Source organism: Pleurodeles waltl, chromosome 11 (genome assembly GCF_031143425.1).
Source record: "Pleurodeles waltl isolate 20211129_DDA chromosome 11, aPleWal1.hap1.20221129, whole genome shotgun sequence".
Classification (NCBI taxonomy): Eukaryota; Metazoa; Chordata; class Amphibia; order Caudata; family Salamandridae; genus Pleurodeles; species Pleurodeles waltl.
The window spans coordinates 42,474,099-42,480,974 of NC_090450.1; the positions used below are offsets into that span (position 1 = coordinate 42,474,099).

Here is a 6,876-nt window from a genome sequence, read left to right on the forward strand (position 1 = left end):
TATATGGGTGCCTTTCCTTGCTACTTACATGGATGTGTAACCTCACTGACGCCACTCATTATCCATATTTTGTGCCTCACATCTTGTTGTGTTTACCAACGTACATCACGGTGTAGGTGTTTTCTAGTTTTTTTTTTTAATTGTGTTAGCAAGCAACTCTGATGGTAGCATGGTGAAAGTGGTATTCTATTGGAATTAGCATGGCAAATGCTAAATTACAGCATTTTTATTTTTTGCTGCAGATAGAGGAAGGAGGTAAATGGAAGTGCTTTACTTATATGCAGGGTTTGAACTATGTGGCAGGAGAGGACCAATTATGTAGCAGTATATAACTCCAATTATGCATTTACAACGCCAATCGCTCCAACTCTCGCAAATGCGAGACCTATTGCATTACAAATGCTTGTTTTCGTTTGCGCCAATTCATGTTTCTTAACCCAATATCTCTTCGTTGACAAGGATTAACAAAGTAATCCAACTGTCCAATTCAAATACTGTGCTCTATTGCCACCTTGCGGTAGGATTGAGAAAGGATAAAATAGCTTTACATTCGAAAAATATTCGCAGACAAATGCGTGACGTAACCCACCTGTCTAGATCCATCTACAGGAAATACTCCAGGATGCGGCCGAGGCTGGGTGAGGGATTCACAGCCTTTAAAAAGGGGTGTTACTAAAGGTGTAGATAAATACATTAAAAAGGTGGGTGCATGGAATCGATGTGCGCACGAATACCGCAAGGTATGGGTGCAACAATCCGTAAATGTTAAGTGCCAGTCAGGGACGGCTTTAGGGGGTGCGACTGGTGGGGTGCACTGGGCGCTGAACTCAGAAGGGGTCCTTTATTGAGCAATAACTTTAGATTTTTAAAAGACCTGCTATGGAGTTCCTTGTGCGTCCTGCTTTCAGGCAGCAATAAAAATGTCAAGCTAACTCATGTGATTAATGTTCCTGCTAGAGAGGGTGATGGAAGTTTTGTCTAGTAGCAGTTTTGACTCTATATAGTTGGGCAGAAGGTTTACAAGCCTGCTGTAAAGAACAGATCTGTATTTTATGTGGATTGCTGAGTGCAGTAGTAAATCCAGCCTTTACCAGTGCTTTAAAGCAAATGAAATCTATGTGAGAGAGGGGCCATGGAGAGATGTGAGCACCTTTGCTAGGTGATAGTGAAGGAATCTGAGGAGGAGGCCGTAGGACCGTGCCAAAAAAATTGCCACACCATCAGTGCTAAAGCCTTGGTTCCAATACGAAAACGGCACGTGCCTCCAAGCATCATTAGATCAGTTATTTGACAGAACTGTTTGTGAGTCACAAGTAAGGACACCTGGGGTAATGAGAGGCTTTGGGGAGTGCTGACTCCTTCTCTGTTCTGGTTTATGTATGTTGCAAGCCAGGCATGCGTGTAGGTGGGTAGCTGTTTTAAGTAGGCTGTGAAAGTTGGGGTCCCAAAAGGGTGTGTTGAATATAATAGGAAGCACAACTAAAAATTATTTATATAAAGCACAATGGGGCATATTTATACTCTGTTTGCGCCGGAATTGCGCCGTTTTTTGACGAAATTCCGACGCAAAGCTAACTCCATATTTATACTTTGGCGTTAGACCCGTCTAGCGCCAAAGATCTTGGAGTTAGCATCATTTTTTAGCGTGGACACCTACCTTGCGTTAATGATATGCAAGGTAGGCGTTCCCGTCTAAAAAATGACTCCAATTTAAACTCCCGTGCAAAAATGGCGCACAGGAGTGGGTGGGTAAAAAAAAATGACGTCCAGACGCTTTTGCGTAATTTTTTAGCGCATGGTCAGGGCAGGCGTTAAGGGACCTGTGGGCTCGGAAGGAGCCCAGAGGTGCCCTCCCCTGCCCCCATGGACACCCCCTGCCACCCTTGCCCACCCCAGGAGGACACCCAAGGATGGAGGGACCCATCCCAGGGAACTTAAGGTAAGTTCAGGTAAGTTTTTATTTTTTTTATTTTTTTGTGGCATAGGGGGGCCTGATTTGTGCCCCCCTACATGCCACTATGCCCAATGACCATGCCCAGGGGACTTAAGTCCCCTGGGCATGGTCATTGGGCAAGGGGGCATGACTCCTGTCTTTGCTAAGACAGGAGTCATGTCAATGGAGGGTGGGAGTAAAAAAAAATGGCGCTAATCGGGTTGAGGCAGATTTTTTGCCTCAGACCGACTTGCCCCATTTTTTGACGCCCAAGCTCCATTTTCCCCTACGCCGGCGCTGCCTGGTGTGGGTCATTTTTTTTAACGCACACCAGTCAGCTCCGCCGGCTAACGTCATTCCATAAATAAGGCGCCCGCATGGCACATTGGAATGGCGTTAGCCGGCATTAAAATTTTTGACGCACAACTGCGTTGGCGCATTTGTGCGTCAAAAAGTATAAATACGGGCCAATGTGTGTAACTAAGAAAAGCCCTCATGCATGTTGTGCTGGCCCCAGTCCAAGTGGTTCTGCCTCTCAATTTCTTCTGTTACGCTATATGATGTGAACCGTGTTGTCATGCCTTGCTGCAGTATGTGCTAGGTACATCTGAGTTTCACACCTGTTTTTTGCAGGAATTATGTATCTTGTAGCTTTGTGTTATTTTTAATGTTATGGTAAGTTATGGTTAATTCTAACAGAATATGCCAATTTAAGTATTGTGCTAGCAAAACATATTGTAGTCAAAATGGCATCTGCCACTGTATCATTAGGGTAAGTATATGTAGGGAAGGGTAGATTCACTATGCTTTACTCCGCATGTATGTACCTTAACAATAAATACAAATATATGTCCTACACTAATAGAGTGGGCGATTATGGTAAGTGGTGTTATACACACACACACACACACACACGCACAAGTGGAAGACCCCATGGCAGCAAAGGGTGGTAGCCATGACAATTTTGTTGAACCATTGAGAAAGGTGCTTAACTTTGCCAATTCTAAGTGGGTAATCCCAGCTGATATATATCACTCCCTAAACATGGAATAGCTGACAGTGTCACTCACAACAGATAGATTGAGTAAAATCAGTGTGCTGACACCTACAGCCATCCCAAGGTTCTCTAAGGGATTAACTCAGTACTGTGAGCTGTTTTAAAAACTATTTGGGGGGTCATATGATATCAGTTGAGTGTAGACAGCTACTTCGAGCCTGATTATGAGTATCTCGTTATATTCCAAACAGAGAGTAAACACTCATTTACGCAGGATCAGAATTATGAGTTAAAAGGTATTTAACATATCCGATAATTGTCGTATGCATTAAATACCTCGGTTTCTTAAATTGTGGCAGGTCCAACCTGCCAAAATTGATCAGCGGAAATGTGTACAGTCATAAAAAAACGCTAAAGAAATGCTTAGTACTGTAGGTATTTAATGCATCGGATATTTTTCGGGTGAGCTAATACCTCGATTTTTCTTAAAATTCGTCTGGTCAAACTTGCCAAACTTTTACAGGGGAAATGTGTACGGTAATAGAGAAATGCCTACTACAGTTAATTGGTCTTTTTAAATATGAAAATATATGTTTCATATTGTACTGATTGACAATCTTCCAAGCAAACTGAGTGTGCATGACTTACCTTTGTAGGAGATAAATCTCAGAGCCCAAGGTTATACCTGAGAATATACTGTCTTTCCTTTGTAATTGCTAGGCAGCTGTTACACCACCGAGTTGTAGATGAACATGTTCGACATTGAGGGCAAGAGTTAGATCTGGATCAAAACTCAGGAAAGAGTAATAATTCACCTATTTGTTCTTTAAGTGCAGTTGACATGGAGCCAGGCCAGACATTTAGGGCCCGATGTAGCAAAGATTTGCGAGTCGCAAATGGCCCGATTCGCTATTTGCGACAATGCAAAATCGGAAATGGGATTCAAAAACCCCATTTCCGACTTGCAAAAAGTGATGCGAGCCGTTTGCGACTTGCAAAAATTGCGACCCCATTTTGCGACCCGCAAATAGCAAGTCGCAATTTGCGAGTCGCAAAGCTTATGCAATTGCAACTCGCAAATTGCGACTAGTCGCAAAAAGCCCAGTTTGCATGTCCCATTTACCACTAACTCAGAGCAGGTGGTAACCATAACCAAAGCATAAAAGGAGACCCAGAAGCCATCTGGGTTACTCAAGATGGCAGAGATATACCTCATAGCAGTGAGGAGGAGAGTCTACGCAGCTCAGCAGAGGAGGAGGAGGGGCCACAGACAGGAGAAGATATATAGAACCAGGCAGACTCTTTTTCAGCAAACTGAAGAGGAGATCTATGACAAATACCGCCTTAGCAGCGCAGCCATACTAGAATTAATAGATTTACTGAAACCACAGCTAGAACACCAGACTCTGCGTGGCTGCGCCATCCCTACGCATGTGCAAGTGCTATGCTCACTGCACCTCTTGGCCTCAGGGAGCTATCAGGGGGTCATTGATGTGGCAGATGGGGTATCCCAAAGTGCAGTGTCAAGGTTCCTCAGGGTATTCCTAGATGCCTTAGTCACACACATGGCACGCTTTATATACCTACCAAGGAATGAGGCAGAAATAAACAGCACCATGCTGGACTTTTACAGGATTGCAAACTTTCCCCATGTCATAGGATGTGTAGATGGGACACATATTCAAACATGCCCCCCTGGAAACCTGGAACATATTTTCCGCAACAGAAAGTGTACCCACTCACTGAATATTCAGGTTGTTTGTGACGCCCATTATATCATCACTGACATTGTAGCTAAGTTTCCAGGCAGTACCCATGACTCATACATTTTTAGGCATAGTGGGATACATCAACGCCTGGAACGTGGGGAATTTGGAGACGGATACCTCCTAGGTAGAGCTACAGACACCTTGCAGACATACACACAGGTCATTGTGCACACCAATCAGGACTTCCTAACAGTGTACTTTTTGTGCCCAACAGGTGACAGTGCATATGCTCTAAGGCCAAGGATTATGACTCTGTTTTTAACACCCAGCAATGAATGTGAGAGGCGATACAACAATGCACATAAGAGGACCAGGAACATCATAGAGCGCACCTTTGGACTCCTGAAAGCAAGATTCCGATGCCTCCACCGCAGTGGAGGTGCCCTCCAGTATACCCCCAATACAGCATTCAAAATTGTGGTCGCATGTGCCATCCTCCACAACATAGCCACCCGACGTGGGCTGCCTCTGACCCCTGCAGACCCAGATCCTGATGATGAAGAGCAAGAACAACCACATCGCCATCATGGGGATCGGAGTATAGCTAATCAAGGCAGACTGAGACGGGAACATATTGCAAACCAATAAGGTACGTGTCAACTCCAACCATACTCACCTATTGACCAAAAACACCATTTGTTAAGTGGAACAAATAAACTATTTTATTAGTGCAGAAATTGAACTATATACAAGTAATGATTGTCCATGGGCATGAAAATGCAAACCAGGCATGTGGCACATTGACGTCATGTGCCACTTCAACAGGACCAGGGTTATCTCTATGACCTTCTGCCCCTCCTGCCAGCCTGGCTGGTCCTTGGTGCTTCTGCTGTGCTCTGCCTGGTTCTCCTGAGCACCCTACTGTCAGTGGCAGAGACACTGCTCACTGTAGAGCCCTCCTCACTGTCCTGGGATGTTTCCCCTGTGCCCCTAGACGGATGCCGTGCCTCCATCAAGTCAATGACGTGGGTGAGACGTCCCAGGCCCCTAGCCACATCCCCAGCGAAATGGCCCATTTCCACCTGCAGCCCAACTGTCCTCCTCGACAGGCCTGTGGTGTTCATAGCCAGCCTGCCGATGGATGTGGCCATCCTGTCTAGTCTGTGCAGGAGCTGACGGTCCCTGCGCCGCCCACCCTCGGCCTGGGCCAGTAGTCCTCCCGCCAGTTCCCTCATGGCTAGGGCAAGGTCCCCAGTGTTCGTGCATATCATGTCCATCCTGGAGTTCAGTTGCTGCATGCTGGCCTCGTTATTGCGCACGAAGCGGTGCAGCACACCACTAATCCTCCCTAAAATTCTATTTTGTAGGCGCTGACCATGCAGCAGCTGTGCCTCACTGGTGCTGGGAGGTTGTTGGCCGGACTGCAGCCCTGATGTCCTGGACCTGCGTCGCCTGCGCAGCGGTGGCTGCCCTGTGTGTTCCACTGCCTCACTCCTGCCTGTTGCTGGCGCAGCCTCTTGGGATACAGTTGCAGCAGGTGTGGATACTGCAGGGATGATGTTGGCCGTGCAGGTGGGAGTGCTGGCGGGTCCTGAGGTGTCCTCATTGGGCTGGCTGATTGGAGTAGTGGTGGTGTCTTGTGGGAGACCTGTGGGACATGGGGAACAGACTGTCAGTGTCTACTATCTGTTGCACACTTCCTAATAAACATTTGCCTATGAACTGCCTACTTGACTACATTTCCCATAATGCATCATTCTGGTGTTTGCTACCCTGAAATGGAGCTATCTTGGTTGAGCATGCCCCAGTGTACAAGGTGGGTGGGGCTATTGCATTGATAGGGGTACAGGCATGTCACATGGTACTCACCGGTTGATGTGCTGGGCTCTGAGGTGTCCAGGTCCCCAAATCCGGATACTGCCTCCTGCTCCAGGGTTTCCTCCACCCTTTCTTCCAGGGGTGTGGGTGGTGGCACTGATGATGGTCCCCCTCCTGTGCCTCTCATCTCCCGGAGCCTTTCAGCCACCCTCTCCTTGGTCCGGGAGCGGAGGTCATACCACCTTTTTTTGATGTCATCAATGCTCCTGTGGCTCACCCCCAGGGAATTTATTTTGTCCTGGATGTCCTGCCACAGCTGTTTCTTGGTGGCTTCAGGCACATTTAGGGCTGCCTTGCCAAATAAATCGTCATAGTGCTGACAGCATTCGTCTGTCAGCACCTCCAGCTCCCTCTCTGAG

At 46.8% G+C, this 6,876-nt stretch overlaps 1 long non-coding RNA gene across 1 annotated transcript; it reads left to right on the plus strand.

The window, feature by feature from the left end:
• Nucleotides 1-602: 602 nt before the first annotated feature.
• Nucleotides 603-6,349, plus strand: LOC138266553 (uncharacterized). Its single transcript, XR_011199543.1, has 3 exons — nt 603-701; nt 4,914-5,288; nt 6,007-6,349. It is a non-coding gene; the product is annotated as an uncharacterized lncRNA (long non-coding RNA).
• The last annotated feature ends 527 nt before the right edge of the window (nt 6,350-6,876 follow it).